The 16,331-nt window shown below is 36.6% G+C and overlaps 1 long non-coding RNA gene across 1 annotated transcript in view; it reads right to left on the bottom strand.

The window, feature by feature from the left end:
• Nucleotides 1-3,791: 3,791 nt before the first annotated feature.
• Nucleotides 3,792-16,331, bottom strand: part of LOC131507160 (uncharacterized) — a 213,960-nt gene continuing 201,420 nt past the window's right edge. The window contains exon 3 of the long non-coding RNA XR_009259369.1: nucleotides 3,792-3,941. This is a non-coding gene — a long non-coding RNA (uncharacterized LOC131507160). The remainder of the gene's footprint in view (nucleotides 3,942-16,331) is intronic.

The following is a 16,331-nucleotide window of genomic DNA, read 5'->3' as shown; positions in this document are numbered from 1 at the left end:
TTGACAAAGCAGGAAAGAACATCCAATGGAAAAAAGACAGTCTCTTTAACAAATGGTGCTGGGAGAACTGGACAGCAACATGCAGAAGGTTGAAACTAGACCACTTTCTCACACCATTCACAAAAATAAACTCAAAATGGATAAAGGACCTGAATGTGAGACAGGAAACCATCAAAACCTTAGAGGAGAAAGCAGGAAAAGACCTCTCTGACCTCAGCCGTAGCAATCTTTTACTCGGCACATCCCCAAAGGCAAGGGAATTAAAAGCAAAAGTGAATTACTGGGACCTTATGAAGATAAAAAGCTTCTGCACAGCAAAGGAAACAACCAACAAAACTAAAAGGCAACCAACGGAATGGGAAAAGATATTTGCAAATGACACATCGGACAAAGGGCTAGTATCCAAAATCTATAAAGAGCTCATCAAACTCCACACCCGAAAAACAAATAACCCAGTGAAGAAATGGGCAGAAAACATGAATAGACACTTCTCTAAAGAAGACATCCGGATGGCCAGCAGGCACATGAAAAGATGTTCAACGTCGCTCCTCATCAGGGAAATACAAATCAAAACCACACTCAGATACCACCTCACGCCAGTCAGAGTGGCCAAAATGAAGAAATCAGGAGACTATAGATGCTGGAGAGGATGTGGAGAGACGGGAACCCTCTTGCACTGTTGGTGGGAATGCAAATTGGTGCAGCCGCTCTGGAAAGCAGTGTGGAGGTTCCTCAGAAAATTAAAAATAGACCTACCCTATGACCCAGCAATAGCACTGCTAGGAATTTATCCAAGGGATACAGGAGTACTGATGCATAGGGGCACTTGTACCCCAATGTTTATAGCAGCACTCTCAACAATCACCAAATTATGGAAAGAGACTAAATGTCCATCAACTGATGAATGGATAAAGAAATTGTGGTTTATATACACAATGGAATACTACGTGGCAATGAGAAAGAATGAAATATGGCGTTTTGTAGCAACGTGGATGGAACTGGAGAGTGTGATGCTAAGTGAAATAAGCCATACAGAGAAAGACAGATACCATATGGTTTCACTCTTATGTGGATCCTGAGAAACGTAACAGAAACCCATGGGGGAGGGGAAGGGAAAAAAAAAAAAAAAGAGGTTAGAGTGGGAGAGAGCCAAAGCATAAGAGACTGTTAAAAACTGAGAACAAACTGAGGGTTGATGGGGGGTGGGAGGGAGGGCAGGGTGGGTGATGGGTATTGAGGAGGGCACCTTTTGGGATGAGCACTGGGTGTTTTATGGAAACCAATTTGACAGTAAATTTCATATATTAAAAAATAAATAAATAAATAAATAAATAAATAAATAAATAAAATAAAAGTGACCCTAAACATGTATTATTTGAAAAAAATGAGTAAAACTGTAGAGAATAAAAATATTAATAACTTAATATGTATGATACATCATAGATAAATATTTCTTGAATATAAATAAATAAGATATTGTTTTTTTTCTCCTGTCACAGGATTATACCACCAGAAATGTTGCTGATAACCGTTACAAATTATTTATTTCTGTGCCTTCATAACCATTCTGTGCCATAATATTACTGTTGACAGTAATATTTATAGATAATTAAATAATTTATTTCTATGAATTTATACTTGATATCCTTGGCATATGTGGCCTCCCTATTCTCTCCCTGTCAGATGGTCCTTTCTCCTTTCCATGTCATCCTGTGATACCAATGTGGAGAATCCTTTCTTCATCCATTGGAACTCAGTTCTTCACCCAGTCTTCCCTCTTCTCCTCAAACACTTCGCACTAATCCTCACTTTGATACAATGACCCCAAAAATGTTAATCTGTTCCCATTGTTGTTGCAGATTATATTTAGGGCCCACAAGTTGAATAATATTTTCTCCTGACAAGATTCTCAGAAAGTTATTTGTTTTCTCACAAAAGTCTTGTCTGGGGACAAGCTAAGAGTTTTTCTAGATCTACATCAGCCTTCCAGACTACAACCTTTTTTGTTGTTGTTGTCATCCTTCATCGTAAAATCATACTACACAGCCATCACCTGCTGTGGCAGAGAATGCTGGTGTTTACCAATGTTTATATTTCTCGTCTTCTTTCTGTGCACACAAACTATAATTCCCAGCTCTCTTGCAGTTATGTGGTGCCATCTGAGTTGCAGCCAATGGAAAAGAATGTACCACTTCCTTGGAGTGTATCATTTCCTGGGCTAGTCCCTAAAACACCTCACTCCTACTTCCTCACTATCCCATCTCTTGTCTTCCAACCACATGAAGCAAATCCTGCCAGGGGCCCTAGCGCCTGAAAGGATCCTGGGTCCCCATATCACCCTGCCACATAGTCATTTGTACTATGCCATGTATGAAAAATAGAGCTTTCTGGTTTCAAGGAACAAAATTTGAGAATATTAAGAGGAGCTATTATACTTTTCTTAATTAATACATCTTCTAAATGCCAGGCTGTAGCTTTTCATTCCAAGAAGAATGTGATGGGCCATTCATTTTGTTTCTCTCCATTTCCACAGTTTTCATTAGGCTGAGTAACTTTATTGCATTCCAAATTTTTAAATATTTTTTTACGACAATGATAGCACATCGTTTTTCTTCGGTAAACTCTTCCTGAGGCCAAGGACAAGATTTATAATCCTATAAACTGAACTGCATCCTAAATCTCTCTCTCTAATAACAAATGTTTCTCCTCAATAAATATAACCATTCATTCACTTAGGCCTTAAATTTCTCTCTCTCTCTCTCTCTCTCTCTCTCTCTCTCTCTTTCTCTTTCATATTATGCTTCTTGGGTTTATATTCCTAATGAGGTTCATCATCATGTTGAGTCACCTCCTATCATTCTTGTCTTCAATCTCCCTGTGATCCTGCCTTTCTTCCACTTCCATCTGAACACACTCTCAACCTGGATCTCTCTAATCACATTTTCCATCTTCTGAGCTGCGGTGTTTTCCTAGAGAAAATCACATAGCTCTGCCAGGCGGGGCAGATTTATAGTTTCCAATTTCAGTTGGGCCCTCAGAACCTTTTACTCAAATCCTTTGTACTCAAATGACTCTGTGTCTGATAGCCCTGACCTATGCAATGGTGTGAGCACAGCTCTTCCTTCCGCAGTGTGTTGTGCTGGTTTCTGGGCTCTCAGGGAAGACTCACACACACACACACCTGTCTGTGGATTTGAACTGCAGTCCTGTACTGTGGTGCCTTGCTCTCCCACCACGATCTCATCTGCCACTTGTCCAAACCTGCTCCACACACACTTGCTTGTGGAAGCTTCACCACTGCCAGTCACCACACTGAAATGCCCGCATCGTTACCAGAGATGCTAACACCCAATGCTCTGAGTATTTCTCCTCCTTAAAGAGTCAGAATGATGCACAGTTTCCCCTGTGGTAGACAAAAAGGGTTTCCTTTCAATATATAATCCTGTGTGGTCACCTGGACACCAACCTAGACGGGCTTCTGACCAGAGACTTGCACAGTTTTCCTCTGCAATCCTGAGAACCTACGGCCTTCACCCCTTGATTGCAGTGGCTCACGTTTCTTTCCTGGTGCCACAAAGGAAATAGGCATGTCATCATCTGCCCTCTATTCTCTCTATTCCCCATGAGGTTTTTCTCCCACAAAAAATCTTCTCTACAAAACAGACATTGTAAAATCATACTACACAGCCATTGCCTGCTGTGGCAGGGAATGCTGGTGCTTACCAATGTTTATATTTCTCCTCTTCTTTCTGTGCACACAAACTATAATTCCAAGCTTCACTATATCAAGTGTGCAGGGGTAGATTAATGTTGTGTAATCTACTTTGTGAGTAATGAGCCAAATATTCTCTTACCTTTCTCCGTGCCCTCTCTTGTTACATTCTTCTTGGCTGATTTAGGAATGAAGAACATCGTATCCAAGCCTTCAAATAAGAATAAGCCTATATAGAAAAAAACAGTTTCTGTATACATCCATTGAGGAAACATTCATTCATTCATTTATTCATTCAACAAACAGTGTTCTTGGAACTATACTAGCTGATGAGGATGTATTTTTTTTAAGGAGGCTCCACGCCCAACTTGGGACTCATGACTCTGGGCTCAAGAGTCAGATGCTCTATCAAATGAGCCATCCAGGCACCTCTGGAAGTATGTATTTTTTTGTAATATTTATTTATTCATTTTGAGAGTAAGGGAGAGAGAGTGGGCATGGGCAGAGAGAGCAAGAGAGAGAGAATCCCAAGCAGGCTCCATGCTCAACACAGGGCTTTACACAGGGTCTTGATGCAAAGGGGCTCAATCTCATGTCCATAACATCATGACCTGAGTGGAAACCAGTGAGTTGCTAAACTGACTGAGCCAGCCAAGCACTTCTAGAAGTATGTAGTTTTAATGCTTACTTTCTCCAGGGTAGGCAGTTTTGTAGAGAGACAAGTACAATAAAATGTTAAAATCGTTATGGTAAAATCTGGTGTAACATAAAATGGAATCACAAAGAGGGGAGTGAATAATTTGATTTGAGATGGAAAACAAACTCTTCTTAGAGGAACTGATATATGAGAAATTTGAATTTGATTATGTAAGTAGTGGCTATATCTCCTACATAAGATTATTACAAGTGTCAAAGTTTATGAAACATATAGAATCATTTTGACAAGTTGAAAAACTAAAACACAATGGCCTCTTTTCTTCTATATAGATGTGTACATATGTAATTGCATAAGAAAGTTAATAGCCTCCTATGAAAGATGGTCTATCTTTGTCATTCTGTTATTATTCTTACAATACCATGGACTGGTCCTACCACATTTATGCAATAAGTATAATCTGACCATTTTGTGTTTTCTTGTTTTGTGTTTTCTTTCTTGCTTTTTTGTTTCTGTTTTTTTTTATTTTACCAGTATGACTCTCTGTCCAGTGAGGGACTCTGTGACATCCCTGTCTCTCACCTCACTTGAACTTAAACTATATTATTATTATTATTTTTTTAACATTTATTTATTTTTGAGACAGAGAGAGACAGAGCATGAACAGGGGAGGGTCAGAGAGAGGGAGACACAGAATCGGAAGCAGGCTCCAGGCTCTGAGCCATCAACCCAGAGCCTGACGCGGGGCTCGAACTCACGGACCACGAGATCGTGACCTGAGCTGAAGTCGGACGCTTAACCGACTGAGCCACCCAGGTGCCCCTAAACTATATTATTTAATTACAGACATTCAGAGAGTACCTACTTATGGCTAGACACTGTGCTGTAAGCTGTGGTTGAGAAAGCAACAGGTGCGTATGTTGATAAACAAGGTTTGTTTTTTTACCCGCAATCAGTTAACACTAGAAAGAAAAGGACAAAATATTATCTGAGTAAGATAGACCTCTTCATTTATTTTTCCCAAAAAGACAACACTGATAATTTGTTTTAAAGACCAGTATTGTCTCAGGCAAAAGATGATAATCATTCTCTGCTTGAAGAGAGTAGTTAAAACCAGATAGAAGTGAAATTAATAAAGAACATTGGAACAGCATGGTTTGGTAGACAATACAGCCCTAGATTTGTTATTCACAATAAGATATATATGAATGATTCTGTTTAGGGCAATACCACTTCAAGCATTCCTATGTAAGAGGAAACAAAACCTTGCCAAGAACTGTTATTAAGGAATAAAATTTAAGTTACTTTTTTTTTTTTTTAACTTTATTTGAGAGCAGGGCGAGGAGAATCTTAAGCAGGTTCCATGCTCAGTACAGCCCAATGTGGGGCTTCATCCCAAGACCCTAGGATCATGACATGAGCTGAAATCAAGAGTCAGACACTTAATGTACTGCGCCACCCAGGGACCCCTAAAATTTAGATTATTAACTTCCATGTGGAAGGACAGCTTTTTGCTTTTTTTGTTGTTGCTTTTTTTGATTGTTGTTTATTTGGATAATAGGCCAGCCCTGTCATCAGATGGCACATAGAGATAGCAAATACCCAGAAGCTGTAAAACTACTTTATAGCCAGTATAGTTATAGGTCTTCAGTGTAGGTCATTAATGTGTAAGCCATACATCTTTTGGTTAAGGTCAACATTCTGTATTTTTTCAATTAAACAGAGCCACATTAAGCATTATGAGACAAAAGGGATTAATAAAGGGCTTAGGGATTTCACAAATGTAGAAAGAGCAGAGGCTGCACAGACAGATCATGGGGGTTGCTACTGGAAAGTCATGGAAACTGTCACAGAAGACATCAGCCTGCATAACCAAAGGAAATGGTTTTTGAAATTTTGCAGGGAAAACACCACAATTGGGAATCATTTGAATAGTATACTACAAACTGTATCAACTTGCAACAGGAAAGCTGGAAATTGCTGAGAAATCTACTAGCAGCCATATTGCGATCAGTATCTCTTGAGAATATAATGACTTCTCCTTACTTCTGTTTTTCATCTCAAAAATGTAGCCATTCACCGGCCAGTACTAATATGAAACCATTGAGGGAAGAAAGTACTAAGAAAGTAGTACCTGAAATGGTAGTAATGCAAAGTTTACGAAGTTTACAAAACCCTAGTATTTTAAACATGACTTTTTTTTGCTATCCTAATACATTGCTACCCAGTCTTTTTATGGTATTAATTAATTTGATTATGATTTTGATTATGCTAAATTTAGCATAGTTTTATAATGTAATTTTGAAATTTAAGAGATAATGATGAATATTAAGTTTTCATTTCCTAATACAATCTAATACACTGAAAGTAGTACACTGAAATCATTATCTACAAAATGTTATTTTTCCTTAGCTTGTCACATTTAGATAATGTCAAAACAATTATTATCAGGTTGATGATATGATGAAAAACATTGATTCTATCACTAATTATTTTATACTAGGAATGTACTTGTTTTTCTGTAAAATCAAAATATTGCCATTTCTATTCTCTATTTTTCATGAGCAAATAAAGTGTTTATTTTTCAAATAAAAAGAAAGAAATAATCTATGAAACACAATGTGCCAATTCTTATATACTTATGGTTTATGTACATCTCTCTCTCTCTCTCTCTCTCTCTCTCTCTCTCACACACACACACACACACACACACACACACACACAGATGCAGTATACTTTTATTCAAGTTGGTTACTAAACATATCAATAAAAATTCTATATTCACAGTAACACTATTTTCTTATTAGACACCATTACTTTCTGTTTCTGAGCCAAATGCAATATCTTGAACTACTGAAAATGCTTTTTTCTTAGTACTGCCAATATTCCCAGAATTAAAGCAGCGATGCTTCTCTTAAAATAATTCTGCCTTCTGGGCAACAGGCATTTTTCAGCATTAAATAAGACAAAATTGTTTTGTAGCTGCCATCTGTTTTATTGTATATAAACCTATGTTAAGATACTTTTTAAATTAAATGTCAAATCCAGATTGACATAGGAAACACAGGAGTGCTTGATATTTGATGAGAAGCTGTCAACTTGCCTCTCCCTGTCAAATTGCCAGCCACATCCTCAAGACTGTTTAGTAAGTGATTGTGGCAAGCAGGGCTCCATATATAAAGGTCTCAATTCTGTATGGTGTGTGTGTGTGCGTGTGTGGGTGTGTGTGCGTGTGCGTGTGGTCAGAGTGGTGTGAGACAAGCTATTTATTATCTGGAAATTGAATTTCATTCCCTTAATTATTAAGGTTATTTTAGGAACATTTCTTATAGGTGAATCAATAATTCAGAAATACCATTCAGAGCTAGGCATGAAAAGGCAAGTTGAATTCCTTCTCTGTAGTAATTTCCATGAAAAATTGATTCTTTGAACCTTAGGCTATAGTTTTAAGGGAAGTTTTTATTCTGTTATTTGTTACAGCAATAGTCTATCTTAGTATTTCTTAGTCTTTCATTTCATTTCATTTTTTACTAAATGCCACTGCTAGATAAATGTGAGTATCTATGGTGTAGATGTGGATGTGGGTGTGTGTGGGGGGGGGGCCAGAACACAAGACAGAATTGGTAGTCAGGATGTTTCAACTTCTTTAAGAACTTTTTTAATGCTTATTTATTTTTGAGAGAGAGAAAGAGAGCATTCTTTTGGGAAGGGGCAGAGAGAGAAGGAGACAGAAAATCTGAAGCAGGCTCCGTGCTGTCAGCACAGAGCCCATGTGGGGCTTGAACCCAAGAACTGAGAGATCATGACTTGAGCCGAAGTCAGACACTCAAAAGACTGAGCCACCCAGGTTCCCCAAGTTGGATGTTTTACATTCTTAAACACAAACACACCTACCTCATTCTAAGTGGTCGTGTAATTCTCAGGAAATTATATGGTAATTAGTATTGCGGAAAACGGAGGCAATTGCCTAAATGTTGAAGCTCTTTACCTCACCCCTAATCCAAACAAAATATATTTTAAAAAGGAGGATACAATATTGCATTATTCCCAACATGGGAGCCCAAAGGGGTAGACTTCTTCCCTAATTTCTAAAAGCTGAGACACACAGGGGCAGTCCTCCTCTGGACCTCTGACCTTTAACAAGTCGCTCAAAGATGAAACAGGGAGTATGCAATGGACTCACCAAGACAGCCCAGTGGAAGTGCTGCTGGCACCTGGTGGTGGCAGCAGTGACAGTCCCCTGCAGGGCCAGCTGCCCATGGTGACTCTACACCCTGACTCCCCTTTGCACCATGTCCTTGAGTGCAGGAGTTAAAGCCTAGAATTCTTAGCCATTTCCTCACCGTCTTCCTGCCCTCCAGACATCATGAGCTAATCACTTCATTTTGCATCAAAAGTTTTTTTTTTTTCTTTCCCACTTAAGCTAGTTATTCTTACTGTTATCCTTTCTATTAGAGAACCCTGACTCAAAGACACTTTGTAGAGCTATGTTCATAGATGCATGCTAACTTCACATTTTTTAATCTTCCTGCTAAGTTGAAGCTTTACTCACCATACAGTTTTCATATAGATAGCCAGTATTCCCTGTTTCCTTAAAGTTTCTTTTGTCTGATGTCAATATGGCTACAACTGCTTTTGTGCAGAGTTTATGTATAAATATAAATTTATGCACACATCTATGGGTGTGTGTTGTATGTGTGTGTGTGTGTTCTTGGATTTTGACCTTTTTCATTCTTTATATTTTACATGTGCTTCTTTTAAACAGTATAAAAGTGAGTATAGGTTTTAATCCAGTCTGATACTCTTTATCTTTTGCTGGCATATTTACACCATTTAGATTTAAGCTGACTACTAATAATTTTATTTTTTATTTAGTCCTGTTTTATGTTTTCCATTGGTCTCACTTAATTTTTATTTTCCTATCCTTCTTTTCTTTTGAATATTTGAAGATTTTGTAATTCCTCTTTCATTTTTCCTTTTGAGTGAAACATTGCCTTAACAATTCTGTAATAAAATTCCACTGTTAAGGAACTCTCTTGAAAACCTCTTTATACATAGCCACCCTCAATATTTTTAGAGCCCAGTGCAGGACTACACTTGGAGACTCCTGGTCCTTCTCCTCCCTCCTTCATTTCTGACCTCCTGGGCTCCTGAGCACCTGAGTGTAGACACCTTGTTCGTATGACTGTTCAAAACCTAGCCTGTCTCTTCAAAGAGCCATCTTTTGGCTAGTCTTCAAGCCTGGGAGTGCGATAAGAGTTATAGCAGAATTTTTTTGTCCAGCCAGTGGCAGATATGCCTGGGGATGTGTCCTGTACAGGCTGAAAAGTAATTTGAAACCACTGTAACACAGAATTCTGGGGTTCTAGATCCATAGAACATAATTTAGAAAGAAACACGTCCTGCACTTTGATGGGCAGATCCTGGGTCCCTATAGATTCACAGCCTTGTCAGTTAGCATCATACTAAAGGAGGCCTAGTGGGGCACCAGGGCGGCTCAGTTGGTTAAGCATCAGACTTTGTCTCAGGTCATGATCTCACAGCTCCTTGGTTTGAGCCCCGCGCTGGGCTCTGTGCTGACAGCTCAGAGCCTGGAGCCTGCTTTGGAGTGTGTTTCTCTCGCTCTCTGCCCCTCCCCCACTCGTGCTCTGTCTCTCTGTCTCTCAAAAAAAAAAAAAAAAAAAAAGAAAGAAAGAAAGAAAAAAAAACATTAAATTAAAAAAATTTAAAAAAACATAAAAAAAAGAAAAAGAAAGAAAAAGAAAAAGAAAAAGAAAAAGAAAAAGAAAAAGAAAAAGAAAAAGAAAAAGAAAAAGAAAAAGAAAAAGAAAAAGAAAAAGAAAAGAGGCCCAGAAAAGAAACCTTAAAGCCAAAGGGTCAGGGCAGGAGTCACTGTTGCCTACGAATCATCTGAGAGTGGTACTATTTCTACATGAAAAACATTCTTATGGATTCGACTCCTTGCTTGACAGTTTCTGTCATTACAGAGATTTACATTCCATCACCATCAGTGTGAAGAATCAGTTCTTCTCAGACCGTCCATTTTCTGTGTTTAATTTCTTTTTTTGTTCTAACAATTTTTAAGACCATCTCCCTGCATTTAATTTTCTGAAGTGACACTATGATTTGACGAGGCATGTCTATGTGTGTATGTGTGCGTTTTAATTGTGTTTGAAATTTATTAGGCTTGTTGGATGTGAAGATTGGTGTTGTTTGACAATTTGGGAAATTTTCCAGCTGTTACCTTTTAAAATATGCTCTCTGTCTCTTCTTTCGCTTCTTTCTAGAATTCCAGTTAAACGCACGTTAAACCTTCTCATTATAGTCTTTATGTTCTCTGTTCCCTTGTGTTATTTTGGCATAATTTTTTGACATCTCCTCCAGATTTATATGTTTCTAATTTGTTGTCCAACTTTTTCATTGAGTTTTATATTTTCCTCATTATATATATATATATATTTTTTCCTTCAACTTCTGTTTTCTATCCAAATCAGCTACATCACATTCTGTAGTTTTCTGTTGCTTGAAAATATGTTTACACTTGTGTTATTTCTTTTAACATACTAATCATAGTTTTAAAATCTCTGGTACTTAGTACAAGAAATCTGTTAACATTAGTATATAAAAAGTCTGTTAGTCATGTACCATATGTTGATGATGCTTTGCTTCCTTGTGTGTTTAGTTATTATTTGATTTATTGTGAGATGCATATTTCTTTGTAAAATAATTTTTGGCACTGATTTAAACAATTCCCTGGAAAACTGAATGAAAGAAGTTCTTTTGTTAAATAATGTAGCCAATTTAATGTCTCACACTCTTATCTCAGGCTGCATTTAGTTGGACCCACATGGAAGATAGTTCCCAGGAATAGATCCTGTTGGTTTTATTGATTTTCTTAAGCATTTGCCTTGGTAAAGACACCGTCTGTCCATTCCTAGAAATGCTGCTCAGTGTTTTAAGGATTCTTCATAGGTAATTTCACATTTTTTTTCTTGACCTATCAATCCACAGAGACTTCATAAACCCTTGAATGTTTTTCCTCTACATACTCATTTTTGAGATTTCAACCTATGTGACTTCAATTGTCACCCACATAAGGATGACTTTACAAAGTGTATGTATCTCCATCTGAGCTCTTTCTCCTCAAGTCTGGTATATTTTGGTAGTATTGATACTCTCTATTTTGATATTTTTGTTGTTTCAAGAGCATCTCAATTACAAAATATCTAAAAACTCAATTGCTGTTAGGCCACAAACTGACTTCTTCCCTTTTATTTTATCTCAGAAAACAGTACCTCCAATGGTTCATTTACCCAAGCCAAAGAGTCAAAAGAAGATATTGACAAGAAATTAATCTTAGATCAGCATAAATTTCTTAATACAATATTCAAGATCTTACTTTCCTCCCTCAGCTGTGCTCTATGTTCTGACAATATTATTAGTGCTCAAGACCTTCTTGTCATCTTGCAGTTCTGAACCTTTCCATATGCTCTTCTCTGTCTGGAAACTGTGTACCCCACTGTTTAAACTGCCTGACTTCTACCTTTCCTAAAGTTCTCTTCATAGTCATTAGCTCTTTGATGTTCTTCCATAAACCAGTAAGATGAGACTAGTATGTCTCATATCATAAATAAGCCACCAAGTTACATTGCTGGCCGTAGAGTATTATACCTGCTTGCTAACTTGTCTCTTTCAGTGAGGGATTGTGTTTCCTTAATCTTACCTGCGGGCCTGAGCATGGTGTTGGCCACAGTAGGCACTCAGTTAACATTTGCTGAGTTGAGAGTGAATTACACTTTTATATCAAGTATATATATGTATTATATAAACAATAAAATATATAATTTAAGTGTCATTTTAATAGGTCATCATACTGTATGCTGTGGAATTTAAGGCATATAATGAAACATAAGATCTCTTTACTCAAGTAGTTATAGTTTAATTAGCCATAAATTACCTAAACCTATTATGAATGTAAGCAGATAAAGATAATGAACAATAAGCTCTTTACTCCCATCAAATACATATTACAGAGAACAATTCAAATAGGACATCATTGGACAATTTATCCTAATGATTCCTTGAAATTTTATCATGCCTCTCTTCTGCTAACCCCTAATGAAGCCCAATTTCTTGCCTGTAAATAATACCATTTCCATGATAAATAAGAACATCCTTATCCAATTTGAAAAATAAACATTTTGCAAATAAACACATTCAATTCCACAAACATTTTCAGCTTCCTTCACATGGTTACAGTTTAGTGAGAGAGATAGTGATCAAAATATGTAATTTAAAGCAGCATAGTGATTGCAATGACGCCCCTAATCAGAATGTAACAGTATGTAATCATCAGAACTAGCTTGAATAGCTACGAGGCTTTGACATATTTGATGTTATAATAATGTACAGAATCTAGCGGGTGAATAACATAAAACAAATCTAAATATAATTATTCTAAAAATGGCATTTAAATTTAGCTGTGTATTTTTTTTCTGATATTCACAGTCATATAAATCTTCTGACCTCTCTATTATATGTATTTCAGTTGATAAAACAGATTTCAAGAATGATAATGAAAATGGAGAATCTAAGTCTTAATTACTTGTGAATAATTTTTTCTCATAAATTTTCATACATAGATTGACTTCAGCAAAACCTTCCATCCCTAACAGTCAGGGATTTTTTTCTTCCAATATTTTAAAATAATGCAGTGGCGGGGGGAGTGGGGAGAAGGAGAAATTAAATAATGAGGAAATAATAGTAACTTAAAGAATTTAAGGCTATTGTCATAATCACCACGAAGATTAACTCTATACTTAGATATATAATATATATATATATATACTATATAGTTATATAGTATATATATATATAGTATATATATAGTTATATAGTATATATATATATAGTATATATATATAGTTAGTTATATAGTATATATATATATAGTTAGATATATAGTATAGATAGATGATAAATAGATAGATAGACAGAAGATACATTGATCTGTATCTATCTATATCTACCTATATCTCAATATCAGTGTTAATATAGTGAAACATTACTTTCTTACAAGTTTTCTAACATGGAAAATGTATTTCTTAAGTGAAATGCATAGAAGTAACTAAAAAGAGAAGTTTTCTTCCCTTCTTTATGTTTTATTGTTTAAAACTAGAACAATTGATTTAAATTAGTTCAGTCATTACTGAAATTGCTTTTTTATGTAAAACATGCCCCAATATATGACAACTGTTTTTTTTAGAATAATTTAAAAGAAAACATTATTAGGCAACTAATTCAATATTTTTAAAAGGCATGGTAATGTCTTTCTCTAAGCCTGCCTACAGGCAGTGGGAAGGCAAGTGTTTTTTGCTTTTTTTTTTTCCTTCTTAAAAACCTTGAAAACAGATGCGAATAAATAGCATTTCCCCAGGAAGCAAAATCAATCTTTGAGAACTTCACAGGATATGTGCGGCTGGCCAGCAGCACTGCACATTTAAAACGCTGCTGAGTGAGTTGGAGGTCATCCTGATAACACCACCCCCGTGGAGAAGGAGTTGGCACTCCACTATAGATTTCCCTGCCAGGCCTATTCCTGCTTGACACTTTCATTTGACCCAGTCATGGTTTCTTTTCTCCAAGGTTGAAAAGTGAGATCAAATATCTCTTTAATAATGTCGCATTCCAAAGAGTGACTTCAATGAGGAGACTATTGAAGGGCTTAGTTATTCATATAAGGACCATCATGCAGGGAGATAATAAGTGATGTAGCACAGAGATGTTGCCATCAGGGCACCAAGGATTAATTCAGACAGCTGTCATAAAATTTCCTAGGAAGCTTGAAGTGGATGCACGTGATTATATTTCTGATTTACAAATATTCTTATGTTGTCAACTATTCTCACAGACTTATACATGAAACCCCAGATATGCCTATACTTCAGTAAATTAGACCTGTTCTTAGAGTTTTTTCAAAATGGCTTTCCTGTGATGTATCACACTAAATTGTGTCTTGAGTACGATATATTTTGGTGAGCTAGTTGTTTTCTCCAGATCTCACCAACAACATCCTTCCAGCGGGAGTTTCGTCAGTGACTTTAACTCCAACAAGCATAGCTTCAGCAATTGTTGACTGCTTTCAGTTTGCCCTACTCTCTCTTGTGTCTTGTCACACACACTCTCCCAAGTTGGTTCCAGCTGTTCTTTCCTCTACCATTTCCACTTTGCCTCAGGTCAGCACATGATGTTCCCTGGAGCAAATTTTTGTGCCATTTCCACCGCTACCCTTCCACCCAGTCCACTGATTCCTCTGCACAGCGGGGAACTCTGCTATCCCACTACCCTCAGCACCAGCCATCTTGTCTACACCGAAGCTGAAGACTCATATGGTAGCAATGCTAAGGTTACTGACTTTATTCTTTGGAACAGCTAGTTCAAGACTGTGCTGAAGTCATGATATATGTTATTTGCCTCAGAGTCACTTACCTCTGCATTGCTATTGGAGGCCTTACAAGGATGATGCACACTGCACTACTGGATTTGTCTTTGCAATGTCGCTTGACACTCTGCTTGTCTAGACAGCTTCGGAATATTGCACAGTGGCTGATTCTCAAGCTCTACACACCACTTGACTACAGTCTGTCACTGGGAATGTTACTTATCATTACACCCTCACTGCCTACCACCAAGTCTGGAAAATGCCTAATAAATATTTGAGGAATGGGCACTTCATTGTGGTTACTGAGACTTTTCTTCTAAAGAAAACAGAGTAGAAGTTTAGGCCTAAGAAGTTTAGGTTAGGAGAACAGTTGTTTGGTTTTACAGAACTTTGTTATCACCAAAGTTGGAGCAAGTTCAAGTAACAGCCATGCAGTTTTAACTGGAATGACTGTTTCATGTGACACTTACTTACGCACTGTAACTGAATACCCAAGGAAACTTCCCAGAGGTTCACTGAAGCCCTCCCTTACTGGCTGTTTTCTTGTTACCTTTTAGATCTCTTTCTCTCTCTACGCAATCAAATTATTTTATCAGACATGTTATATAAATATGAACCTCAGCTATTCATAAAATTTATGTTGCTTTATTTCATACTAATATGTATGTATGTGAGAGAATGTGACTAATAGGCTATTTTCAAATGGGAGGAATTGCATTCAAAATATATCCCTTTCGTGAACACATAATAATACTAAAAAGTCAGCCTCCAAAATGTAGTAAAATTAGATATTTAAGTGGCATTAATGAATCTCAGAGTCTTTGGATGTTTTGTTATGAATTGGCATTAATGACAGGAATAATGAAGCTGATTAAAAACATCAGTTGGGCTTTTTCTTCTTGGTGTGGATTTTCAAAAAGGCATACTTTCTTTTCTTTCCTTTTATTTTTTTGATTGTCATTAGCTCTGGTTAATCCTATCATAATTGAATGGAAAGATAGAAACCTCACTTAAAAGGAAAAAAAAACCAGCTCAGATTTCCAGTTTTCTCAGAATCAAATGAACAGCACCTGGTGCCTTTGAAATCCATTATATTATTTGAATTTGTTGGAAAAATAGAGATAAAGAGGAAAAAAAAAATTGGACTAAGAAGCAAAAATAAAGCAAAAAAGATCTCTGTCCATTAAGGCTAGAGATATGTTACTTTCAAATATCTATTCATTATCTGCTGATGCCATACATGTATACAGTATTTGCTGAAATTCAGCTTGCTGGCATTTTTTTTAACTATTTGACTTTTTCCCCTAAAAATTACAGATTTAGTTACAGTTTTGACTCTGCTATATATAAATAGGATCTAGCATTTTAGAATTTGCTATAGGTATTTTAAGGATATGAAGCATTAAACAAAAAAAATCTTATAAATGTACACTTTGTTCTTGAAAATGGTTTTAATTACTAGTATGATGAGTGTAAAATTTGTGGATATTAGATTTCATCCAGTTTCAGCAGGTCTATATTGA

Source organism: Neofelis nebulosa, chromosome 3 (assembly GCF_028018385.1).
Source record: "Neofelis nebulosa isolate mNeoNeb1 chromosome 3, mNeoNeb1.pri, whole genome shotgun sequence".
Taxonomy (NCBI): domain Eukaryota; kingdom Metazoa; phylum Chordata; class Mammalia; order Carnivora; family Felidae; genus Neofelis; species Neofelis nebulosa.
Note: the sequence above shows the minus strand (reverse complement) of the source record. Positions and strands in the feature narration are given on the sequence as shown.